The following is a 13,344-nucleotide window of genomic DNA, read 5'->3' on the forward strand; positions in this document are numbered from 1 at the left end:
AAAATAAACCATATTGTAGAAACATGTCTCCGAATCACTCAAATTTTATGATTGTGAAGAGTTCATATTTCCTTTTGCAAATACTAGTTAACTTCCCACATCATGTGCAATATCACAAGCGAATGCTTATGATCCTTTTTGTCTTAGTCAGTTAGAGCTGATATAAAATATATCACAAACTTGGTGGTTTATAAATAACAGAAAATCATTTCCCACAATTTTGGAGGCTGAAAGGTGCCTGTGGAGAAGGTTCTGTGTTGCAGCCTGCAGGTTTGTCCTTGTATCCTCCCATGATGAACTGAGAGAGGACAAAAGCTCTCTCATGATTCTTATAAAGGGATTAAATTCACTCACAAGGGCTCAGCCTCTATGATTCCATCTAATCCTAATCACTTCTCAAGAGCCCTGTCTTCTAATGCTGTCACACTGGAGAGTAGGGTTTCAACATGTGAATTTTTTTGGAGGAGTACACAAAGATACTATCTATAATAACCTTCCTTTCAGTTTTTATCATCCTAACCTACCTACATAGTCAGTGCTGCAAAACAAAAATCTGTTCCATTATTTTTCTTTGTATATTCTACTTATGATTCTGACTATATTTGAACTCCTTAGAACTGTCCCAAGAAAACCTTGCCATAGTTTTTAATTCTGTCCCAAGTTCCAGAACTATAAGAACTTGGAAAGTGAACAAAACTGTAAAATGTTGCTTAAACAGTTGCAGAGAGACAAAATAAATGTTTTGATTCTTAAGGATTCTCAGAATTGAAAGAGCAGACCGTAGATGGTGAGAGTCAGCTGGAGTCCCCGTACAAAAGAAGTGGGCAAAAATCCTTTTAGAACTTTAATTATCAGTTAATAAATTACTAAACTGGTTCTAGTTTCTCAGATTCCCTGTAATATATGTATATGTATATGTAAACAATGCCCCATTTTTGACTCTTCCCCAAATGTTCCAAATAGTCAACAGAAACTATCAGTGAAAAGCCAAATTACATATTGGATATCAGCAGGGAAAAATACATCAAATATTTCATTTGGAAAACACATTCATATAGTATAAAGTGGACCATTCTGTGCCTATATTCATCTCATAGTTTTCTGTGGTGCCAAGAATCAGATTGGACAAATCACAGACACACTTGGAGTCTGTGTTCAAAATGTTCCTGATCACTGTGAGCATTGATGTTTCAGTGGTATAATCCTCACCTGCCAAAAGGTTGTTGATCACAGTGCATTCCGTCTTGTAATTCTGTATCTAAGATTCATCTATTAAGTAATTTCTAACCAGTCTTGGAAGAAAGTCAAAATACTTTCTAGTGAAATAATAAAACACAAAACAAAGATAATTACAAAATCACAGTTTGTTATTATCTGAATGTTCTATTATAATTTTTGTGTCCATATGTGAAATAGTTGAATATATGCATGTAGTATGTAAAAGTAGGATTTGACTGCAGTAACAAAAACCTAAAAAACTGTGGCTTAAATATGGTATAAATTTATTTCTCTCAAAACAAATAATCTATATAGAGGGGAGTTCAGGACTATAAAATATTGCCAAATCAGGCTCTTTCAATTTTGTTGATCTGCCATCTCTACTATATTATACAATTGTTTGCAGGATTCAGGATGGTTCATCAACAGATTTGTATTACGGTAGGAAAAGGGAGTAAAGAAAATGTAATTGATACCCATTTCATGAAAGATAGCACTCCAAAAGTTTTATTTTACACATTCTTGAGCTCATAGCATGTTGGCCAGAACTAACCCATAGACACAACCTAGGGAATGTCATGTATATTCTGATATCTAGTTGATGAGTCAAAAGTTGAGGCTTCTACTAATGTAGAGAAAGGTAAGAATAAATATTGGCGATGACCAGTAACTTCTGTCTTGCCATGTCTGCATCTGCAATTAGCATTCTGATTGGATTTTCTGAGGGCATGATTCTGAATGCTCTCACCACACTGCAAATTAGGGGGGCAAATGTGTGACACCTAAAGATTTAAGAACTTATAAAAACATAACTAAATTTATCAATAAACACCTCTTCCACCTAAATTAGAATTATCAGGAAAGAAATTCAGCTTGAAAAACAATCATTTGAATTGTTACAATATTGGATTCTAGTCTTCGAATGCATTAGATTTCTTACCTATCAAGAGTGATACTGGTGGGGTTCCCTGGTGGCTCAGTGGTGAAGCATCCACCTTCCAGCACAGGAGACATAGGTTCGATCCCTGGTATGGGAAGATCCCACATGCTGCGAACCAAATACGTCCCTGCACCACAGCTATTGAGCCTGTGCTCGAAAGTCCAGGAGCTGCAGCTTCTTAAGCCTGTGCACCCTAGAGCCTGTGCTCTACAACAGAAGCCACTTCAGGGAGAGGCCTGCACACCACAACTAGAGAGTGAGCCCTGCTGTCCACAAGTGGGGAAAAGCCCATGCAGCAACCGAGACTCAGCACAGCCATAAATAAATAAAAAGTAAATAATAAAAAACACACTGATGCTGTGAAGGCCCAGACAGTCATCTCTGCAGACAGCTAGAAAATCTCAGGAATTAGGGAGACCTGGGAAACTTGCACCTTGGCCAAGTTGGGTGCTGAAAATAGGGAGTTGTTTGAAAATCTGTAGGCATTCGGAGGTCCAACTCTAGCCTATCCCACTAGGTGCTCTCTTTCTCAACTCAAGGTAGGAAGTATATTCTCTAGAAAATTTGCATTATAAAGACCTGAAATCTTGAATATTAAATAGAGAAAAGAATAGAGAGAGGTGCTGGACTGAAAGCAAGAACACTAATAACAATTTTTATTCTAGCAACTTAGATATCCATCAACAGATGAATGGATAAAGAAGTTGTGGGACATATATACAATGGAACATTACTTAGGCATAAAAAGTAATGAATTTGAGTTAGTTGCAGTGATGTGGATGAAACTAGAGCCTGTTATATAGAGTGAAGTAAGCCAGAAAGAGAAAAACAAATGTAGTATATTAAGACATACATATGGAATCTAGAAAAATGGTACTGATGAATCTATTTGCAGGGCAGGAACAGAGATGCAGATGTAGAGAAGGGACCTGTGGTTACAGTGGGGGGAGGGCAAACTGAAAGAGTAGCATTGACATATATAAACTCTAGTGTGTAAAATAGATAAGCTAGTGGGAAGCTGCTGTACAGCACAGGGAGCTCAGCTTGGTGCTCTGTGAGGACCTAGAGGGGTGGGATGCGGGGGTGGGAGGGAGGCTCAAAAGGGAGGGCATGTATATACAGTTGTAGGTGACTCATATTGTTGTACAACAAAAACCAACACAACATTGTAAAACAATGATCTTCTAATTTTTTAAAAATTTGTATTCTAGATGATGAGACTCTCCCCTGGGCTCCAGGTAATTTCCCTTAATTAGCACCAGTGTTTTGGTAATCACATTTTATATTTCAGAAAGTAGATTCTAGGATCTCCTCCTGCAAAATTTGGTATATCCCACAGGACAGACTCATTGCTACTGATACATTCATACCTTCAACAATAATTAACTGATTACTGGGTCATCCTAGAATTAAGACTTCTAGTCCACACGATTTACTTCATCAATCCTCAAACCCATGCATAAATATACAGTGCATCTGATTAGTTACTTAGTGATCACTAAACAAGAATCACTTGACATTTGAGGAATGACTTCATCATGGCAAAGAAGAACTCAATCAAATCTACTGAATAAAGTAACTTTTTGAAGGTAAAGACAGAGTAAGGCACAGAAGAAAATTCAAAGAAAATATAATTAATATGAGAAATGAGTTATAGGTCCATGGAACAAAGATAGGATGTACTATTTTGAAGGATCAGTATATAAAATAGCTCTTGAAATCTTAATATATGATTGATAGTGATGATGCTGATAATGATGGAAGAGTTTGATAATAATATTGTGGAAATGATCAAGTATGTACAAATAAAGAGACAACAGTGTATTAAAGATAAAATAAGAGACAAAATTCCAAAGGTTCAATCCTCAGCTTCCAGAAGGAAAATATGGTGAATAAGTGAGAATAAATCATAAAATAAACAACACAAGGAAATTTCTCAGAATTGAAGGACCCAAGTCTCTCAACTGAATGGATAGCCAATCCATTTAAGTGGAAATAATTTCTCAACAGGGAAAATAACCATGAAATGCTAGAATTTTTAGATAACGATATTAAAGCTCCCAGACAGAAAAAGCTGTCTCAACATTAAAACTCAACATTCAAAAAACAAAGGTCACGGCATCTAGTTCCATCACTTAAGCAAATAGATGGGGAAACAATGGAAACACTGACAGATTTCATTTCCTTGGGCTCCAAAATCATGGCAGATTATGACTGCAGACATGAAATTAAAAGATGCTTGCTCCTTGGAAGAAAAGCTATGACAAACCTAGACAGCATTTTAAAAGGTTAGAGACATCAGTTTGCCGACAAAGGTCCTTATAGTCAAAGCTATGGTTGTGAGAGTTGGACCATAAGGAAGGCTGAGCACTGAAGAATTGACACTTTTGAACTGTGCTGTTGGAGAAGACTTTTGTGAGTCCTTTGAACTGCAAGGACATCAAAACAGTCAATCATAAAGGAAATCAACACTGAATATTCATTGGAAGGACTAATGCTGAAGCTGAAGCTCCAATACTTTGGCCACCTGATGTGAGAGCCCACTGATTACAAAAGACTCTGATGCTAGGAAAGATTGAAGGCAGGAGGAGAACGGGATGACAGAGGATAAGATGGTTGGATGGCGTCACTGACTAAACGGACATGAGTTTGAGCAAGCTCAGGGAGATGGTGAAGGACAGGGAAGCCTGGTGTGCTACAGTCCATGGGGTCCCAAAGAGTTGGACATGACTGAGCACCTGAACAACAATAACAGACAGAAAAATAAATGAGTTAATACCTTTCTCCCAAATCTTGAGTGTAATATCATTCTCCAACAAAATCAAGCAGATTCCTTTGAGAGAGGGTTGATTGTAGGACTGGGACTTGTAATATATAAGATAAGTCTGGAGCATCTTGCTTTTCCAGAAAATAAAAGCTCAAAAAAACTTCACAGTAAATAGGGCACATCAAAACAAAGAGACATGAGAGCCAACTGAAAGCTACTAATGACCAAAGCTAGAACAATTTGAGCAATGAAATGAGTAAAGTAGTGTTGGATTATAACCCAAAGTATAAAATATCCATGAGTTCATGCTGATATAAATAAATGATTGAATACTATAATAAATGTGGGAGAAGAGACAAATCTTCCATGCAGAGGAATTCTAAATAATTTATATAGATTCTCCACACTGAAGGAGAGGGAGCATAACTCCTTACCCCTTAAGTCTGGGTTACACGTAGATACTTCTGTCCAAAGGGTACAGTATTGAAATGGGGAAAAGAGTAACCTTAAAGTGACAATCCTACCTCAGCCAGGTGATCAACATCAACAGTCATAAATCCTGCTGACAGTATGCAGTCTTATGAAACGACTTGACGGAAATAGCACTTTACCTCTGTGATCTTCCGAAAACTTGGATCTGCAGACTAAAAGAAAAACATCAGACAAATCCCAGCAGAGGAACAACTTCCAACTTATCTGACTGGTACTCTTCAAACTGTTGGTAGCATTAAAGCAAGGAAAAGTCTCAGAAACTGTCATATCCAAAAGAAGCCTAAGGATACAACTGAATGTAAAGATGATAAGCTGGATGGGATCCTGGAATTGCAAAAAGGACATGAGGTTAAAAATTATGGATTCCAGTTAATGATTTTACAACATTGGTTCATTAATTGTGACAAATGTACCATACTAATAAAAAATGTTAGTATGGTACATTTGTCACAATTAATGGAAGAAAAGTTATGACCAACCTAGATAGTATATTCAAGAGCAGAGACATTCATTTGCTGACTAAGGTCCGCCTAGTCGAGGCTATGGTTTTTCCTGTGGTCGTATATGGATGTGAGAGTTGGACTGTGAAGAAGGCTGAGTACCGAAGAATTGATGCTTTTGAACTGTAGTGATGGAGAAGACTCTTGAGAGTCCCTTGGACTGCAAGGAGATCCAACCAGTCCATTCTGAAGGAGATCAGCCCTGGGATTTCTTTGGAAGGAATGATGCTGAAGCTGAAACTCCAGTACTTTGGCCACCTCATGTGAAGAGTTGACTCATTGGAAAAGACTCTGATGCTGGGAGGGATTGGGGGCAAGAGAAGAAGGGGATGACAGAGGATGAGATGGCTGGATGGCATCACTGACTCGATGGACGTGAGTCTGAGTGAACTCTGAGAGTTGTTGATGGACAGGAAGCCCTGGCATGCTGCGATTCATGGGGTCACAAAGAGTTGGACACGACTGAGTGACTGAACTGAACTGAACTGAATAAAAAATGTAAATACTAAGGGAAACTCTGTATGTGTGTTTCTGTGTGTGTGTGTGTGTGTGTGTGTGTGTGTGAGTATGTGTGTGTGTGTTGGGAGGGGTGGGGAGAAGGTATATAGGACTTTTCGTATTATGTTTTCAAAAATTTTTTTATAAATCTAAAACTACTGTAAAATAAATGCAATATTATTTGGACAAAATAAAAGAGAAATAGATATTTCCATATTCTCAAAGAATCTAGTCACAAAATAGACATTGATTACAAAGGAAAAAATAGCAACTTTACAGTGGAGTATCCTGACAGAGGCCAACATAAAGAAATAATCAAAATGAGGCAGCCTGGATGGGAGGGGAGTTTTGGGGGAAAATGGATATATGTATATGTATGGCTGAGTCAATGGCACCCCACTCCAGTACTCTTGTCTGGAAAATCCCATGGATGGAAGAGCCTGGTAGGCTGCAGTCCATGGGGTCGCTGAGAGTTGGACAGAACTCAGTGACTTCACTTTCACTTTTCACTTGCCTGCATTGGAGAAGGAAATGGCAACCCACTCCAGTGTTCTTGCCTGGAGAATCCCAGGGATGGCAGAGCCTGGTGGGCTGCCGTCTACGGGGTCGCACAGAGTCGGACACGACTGAAGTGACTTAGGAGCAATATGGCTGAGTCCCTGTGCTATTCACCTGAAACTATCACAGTATTGTTTGATAATTGGCAAAGACAAAATAAAATGTTGAAAAAATTAATCACCAGTAATAAGACATGTAATATTTTGTCAGAATATTCACAAACGCAATTTAATCAGGAGAGCACACAAAGCAAACTCAAATGGAGAGATAAACTAAAAAATAACTGGTCCAAATACATCAAAGCTGTCCAAGTCACTAAAGGCAAAGAAAAACCAAGAAGCCATGATAGATTGTAGAGATCAAGGAGGCTTGACAAGTACAGATAATGTGGAATTCTGGATTGTATCCTGAGGCATTAATACATTGGTGGAAAAACTAGTGAAATTCTAGTAAAATCTGTAGATTAAAACCACCACATAAAGAATTGTGCTATAGAAATCCAGAAGGCAATGGGGTGCTAAGTTCAAATATCTGGAGAAGAATGAACCCCAATCTAGTATTTTAGACACAGCTAAACCATCAGTTTAGCTTATTGCCAAATTCAGACTTAAATTGAAGAAAGTAGGGAAAACCACTTAACTATTCAGGTATGACCTAAATCAAATCCCTTATGATTATGCAGTGGAAGTGACAGATAGATTCAAGGAATTAGATCTGATAGACAGAGTGCCTGAAGAACTATGGATGGACGTTTCTGACATTGTTCAGGAAGCAGTGATCAAAACCACCCCCAAGAAAAAGAAATACAAAAAGGCAAAATGGTTGCATGAGGAGGCCTATGAAAAAATAGCTATGAAAAGAAGAGAAGTGAAAGGCAAAGGAGAAAAGGAAAGATATACCCATCTGAATGCAGAGTTCCAAAGAATAGCAAGGAACGATAAGAAAGCCTTCTTCAGTGGTCAATGAAGAGAAATAGAGGAAAATAATAGAATGGGAAAGACTAGAGATCTCTTCAAGAAAATTAGAGATATCAAGGGAACATTTCATGCAGAGATGGGCTCAATAAAGGACCAAAATTGTATGTACCTAACAGAAGCAGAAAATATTAAGAGGAGGTGGCAAGAATACATAAAACTATACAAAAAAATATCTCCACAACCCAGATAATCACAATGGTGTGATCACTCACCTAGAACCAGACATCCTGGAAGGCGAAATCAAGTGGGCCTTAGGAAGCATCACTATGAACAAAGCTGGTGGAGGTGATGGAATTCCAGTTGAGCTGTTTCAAATCCTAAAAGATGATGCTGTGAAAATGCTGCACTCAATATGCCAGCAAATTTGGAAAACTCAGCAGTGGCCATAGGACTTCTGGTAAAGGTCAGCTTTCATTTCAATCCCAAAGAAAGGCAATGCCAAAGAATGCTCAAACTACAGCACAATTCCACTCATCTCACATGCTAGGAGAGTAATGCTCAAAATTATCCAAGCCAGGCTTCAACAGTACATGAACCATGAACTTCCAGATGTTCAAACTGGATTTAGAAAAGGCAAAGGTAACAGAGATCAAATTGCCAACATCCCTTTGATTATCAAAAAAGCAAGAGAGTTCCAGAAAAACATTTTCTGCTTTATTGAATATGCCAAAGCCTTTGACTGTGTGTATGACAACAAACTGGAAAATCCTTCAAGAGATGGGAATTCCAGACCACCTTGCCTGCTTCCTGAGAAATCTGTATGCAGGTCAAGAAGCAACAGTTAGAACTGGACATGGAACAACAGACTAGTTCCAAATAGGAAAACGAGTATGTCAAGGCTGTATATTGTCTTCCTGCTTATTTAACTTCAGTGCAGAGTACATCATGAGAAACGATGGACTGGAGCAAGCACAAGCTGGAATCAAGATTGCTGGGAGAAATAACAATAACCTCAGATATGCAGCTAACACCACCCTTATGGCAGAAAGTGAAGAGGAACTAATGAAACTCTTGATGAAGGTGAAAGAGGAGAGTAAAAAGTTGGCTTAAAACTCAACATTCAGAAAAATTAGATCATGGCATCTGGTCCCATCACTTCATGGCCAATAGATGGGGAAACTGGAAACCATGGCTGACTTTAATTTTTTGGGCTCCAAAATCACAGCAGATGGTGACTGTAGCCATGAAATTAAAAGATGCTTGCTCCTTGGAAGAAAAGCTATGACCAACCTAGACAAATTATTAAAAAGCAGAGATATTACTTTGCCAACAAAGGCCTGTCTAGTCAAAGCTATGATTTTTCCAGTGGTCATGTATGGATGTGAGAGTTGGACTATAAAGAAAGTTGAGCACTGAAGAGTTGATGCTTTTGAACTGTGGTGTTGGAGAAGACTCTTGAGAGTCCCTTGGAGTGCAAGGAGATCCAACCAGTCCATCCTAAAGGAAATCAGTCCTGAATATTCATTGGAAGGATTGATATTGAAGCTGAATCTCCAATACTTTGGCCACCTGACGTGAAGACCTGACTTATTTGAAAAGACCCTGATGCTCAGAAAGATTGAAGGTGGGGGGAGAAGGGGACGACAGAGGATGAGATGGATAGATGGCATCACCGAGTCAATGGACATGAGTTTGAGTAAACTCCGGGAGTTGGTGATGGAGAGGGAGGCTGGCCTACTGCAGTCCATGGTATCATAAAGAGTCGGACATGACTGAGTGACTGAATTGAACTGAGCTGAAACCATCAGTAACTTAAGAGAATGATATAAATAATTTTCAGACATGAGATTTCTCAAAACTTTATTTTCCATGTTTTTAAGAAATTATTAAAAAATGTGATTTATCCAGAGAGAATAATACAAAAATATTCCTGGGATCTAATAAACAGGATTTCAAAACGGAACAAATGTGGCAGAATGAGAGATACACCGCAGACTCCAAGAGATCCAGTTCAGACTGAATGTGGAAGTAAATGAGGTATTTTACAGAAATTTTGAAGAGTGTGAGGATATTTAGTCAACAATTTAAAAAAATCAGGAAATTTAAAAGTGATTTGAGTATTAACCCTAGCAAAACAAAATCTCACACACACACATACATAGGGAAATATGGTTACGGTACTCTCCTTGACTTAGCAGAATCTTGTTATCAAAGTAACCAATGTGGTTTTAATCTGTGTCATATAGCAACATGGTCAGGATGTTTGCATGGGCAAGGGGTGAAAGAGGGGGGAAACACTAATTTTCCATAGTAGAAATCTGATAAATAATACTTTAAATTGATGAGTCAAAAGACAACATTGTCCACATACTATTTGTAAATTTGGAAGAAGATTACAGGTGAAAGCTAAAATAATTTAAAGGGTTGCCTGCCTAAAGTCAAGAAAATGAATTTTTATACATGTCTTTGAGGACTATTTAACATTTAAATCAATGTTTGTGTTTTACTTTAATAAAACACAGAATTAATTGAAAATAATGTTGATACATAATTTCCCATGAAGTTATAATATCAACATCAGGATATAAATATTGTCCCACCTCTCCTCTTGACTGATGCTTTAACTCTTTATCCCATCTGAAGAAAAGACAAACTTGGAGTGAGAGATTTCACAAAAGAAGCATTCAAGAGATGATTCTCTGAAGAGATGCTGGCATCCCCAGTTTATCACATCATCAGAAATGAAAGAAATTTCCAGAGTCACCCAATATTCGATTGGCTCTTCTCTTATTAAGTGAATGTTGCATTGATAGCCATAGCCTGAGAAATTCACCTACACATTCTAGACTCCACTCTCACATTTGAGAAAGTCTACTTGTAAGTGCCATCTTGTAACTCCCTGTTAACAAAGAAAAACAAAGTGTGTTGTTCACAATCAGGTTCTACAAGGATATGTTGTTAGATACAGCAAGTCTCTGACCAACAACCCTGAGAGGAATTCAGGATGGAAAATAGCATGGGGCACCCTGTGCTCTGGGTAAACAGGTCCCATAGATAGATGTGTATATCTCAGGAAGAATTTATTTTGGTGGACCCAGATTCTCACATCTTCGCATATAACCAAAAAAGCAGTAAAATCATTAACCTGAGATATCTGTTATATGTGACTAGCAGAAGCCTATTACCAAGATACATGCTTGACCGCATACATAGCCAAAAATCATATATAAACTGGCTTTTCCTCTACTTCTTGGGAGCAATTGCCTCAGAGCTACTGAACAATTGCCTTCCGGCTATTGTCTTCTCTAAGGTCCCTGAATAAAACTTAAACTCACAGCTCTTAAGTTGTGTGTTTTTCTTTAAGTCAACATTCCCACTGGAAACAGAAAGCAACTGCCTTTCTGGACCCCCACCTCCCCATGCCCCAATATTCCAGCTGATGGAGGGAGCAAATATTTTTTTTTTAATTGGAGGCTAATTTTTACAGCATTGTAGTGGTTTTTGCCATACATTGGCATGAATCAGCCATGGGTAACATGTGTCCCCCATCCTGAACCCCCCTCCCTCTTCCCTCCCCATCCCATCCCTCAGGGTCATCCCAGTGCACCAGCCCTGAAAACCCTGCCTCATGCATCAAACCTGAACTGGTGATCTGTTTCACATATGAGAATATACATGTTTCAATGCTATTCTCTCACATCATCCCACCCTCTCCCTCTCCCACAGAGTCCAGCAGTCTGTTCTATACATCTGTGTCTCTTTTGCTGTCTCGCATATAGGGTTATTGTTATCATACATTTTAGATATTCTAAATTCCATATATATGCGTTAATATACTATATTGGTGTTTTACTTTCTGGCTTACTTCACTCTGTATAATAGGCTCCAGTTTCATCCACCTCATTAGAACTGATTCAAATGTGTTCTTTTTAATGGCTGAGTAATACTCTATTGTGTACATGTACCACAGCTTTCTTATCCATTCATCTGCTGATGGACATCTAGGTTGCTTCCATGTCCTGGCTATTATAAACAGTGCTGCAATGAACTTTGGGGTGCCTGTGTCTCTTTCAATTCTGGTTTCCTCTGAGGGAGCAAATCTTGAATGAAACAATAGTCCAGCAGGGTTCATATCTTGCCAACACCATCTTTTCTGATGCACAACAGACATCAACTAATGTGAGTAGATAAACATCTAAATTCAGCATTCTGAAATTTTATGAAGGGAAGTAAGTCAGGTATTTTCCCTTCACCATGTTATAAAAAACAAAAAGAATTGACTATTGTTTCATTCTTCTTTCTGGATCTGCTTCTTCTACATTTGTCAAGCAATTTTGCCTCTTGCTTTATTTTCCCTTCAATAGTTTATCCTTCATTTTAAAAATCCTTAGGAAACCCTTTGCTGTCTCCTACCAGGTCAAGTTAATTATCCCAGCTATGGGCTTTCACATTATTTATTGTAATTTAGTTATTCATTGTGCCACTCTCTTTTTGATTTTTATCTTCTTCTCAGAATGTAACATCCAAGCGGTCAGTGACTGTGTTGTTCTTACCACTGTGTCTCAGTATGAGCTCTGTAAATTCAAGAATTGTTGCATAGTTTATCTGTAAAACAAAATAATAATGTACCAGTGTCTAAAGTCATTGGGATGGTTAAATAATGCAATGTATATAAGGCTCATTAACTTAGAGTAATTACTTAATAAATGTTATATTTTATTGCAATTAAACTTTGTATTACAGATTATTAAGGAACAATCACAACAATAACAGAACAACAATACAATTTCCAAACACCTGCTTTAGAATAAACTAGAAGGGTTGAAGGAAATAGTATCACATTGTAATTAGACAAGCTTCCTAAGAACTATGGCTACATAATGTAAAGTATAATGAGGATTTTGGACACACTAGAGAAGGCAGAAAATAAATTATGCATGAAGAACAGGAAAGAAAAGTAAGATTCCCAAGTGTACTAAACATATAAAATTATTAAAGTCATATTGGACAAGGCTTTTCTTTGCACAGTTCTGGCCTTGGTACTAGTAAACATATGTAAGAATATTAAAACATAGTACCAAGTGAAATCAGCTTATATTAAGTGCTTAATTAGTATTTATTGATAAAATAGTTTATAATTAGTGGTTTTACACATTTCCCACAGAATGTAACATATTGTTTAACAGAAACGTTTCTCTGCTTATAGGAGGCCTAGTGAAACCAAGAAGAGACTTCAAGCTCTGTAAACAGTTTTGCAGGACTTCTCAATATGATTATTCAAGATTGTATCCACATATACAGTCTTTCTTCCCTAAGATGACCAAAACTGAGGCTTTTTTACTCTTCCCTAAGATTTGCATTTCCCCTCTCTTCCTGATCCCCCCCCCCTTTTTTTTTTCACTTTCTTCCTTTGGGACCTTGCTCAGTTTTTCTTTATCTTCGAATTTTCCCATG

The sequence above is a fragment of the Capra hircus genome, chromosome 2 (assembly GCF_001704415.2).
Source record: "Capra hircus breed San Clemente chromosome 2, ASM170441v1, whole genome shotgun sequence".
Lineage (NCBI taxonomy): Eukaryota > Metazoa > Chordata > Mammalia > Artiodactyla > Bovidae > Capra > Capra hircus.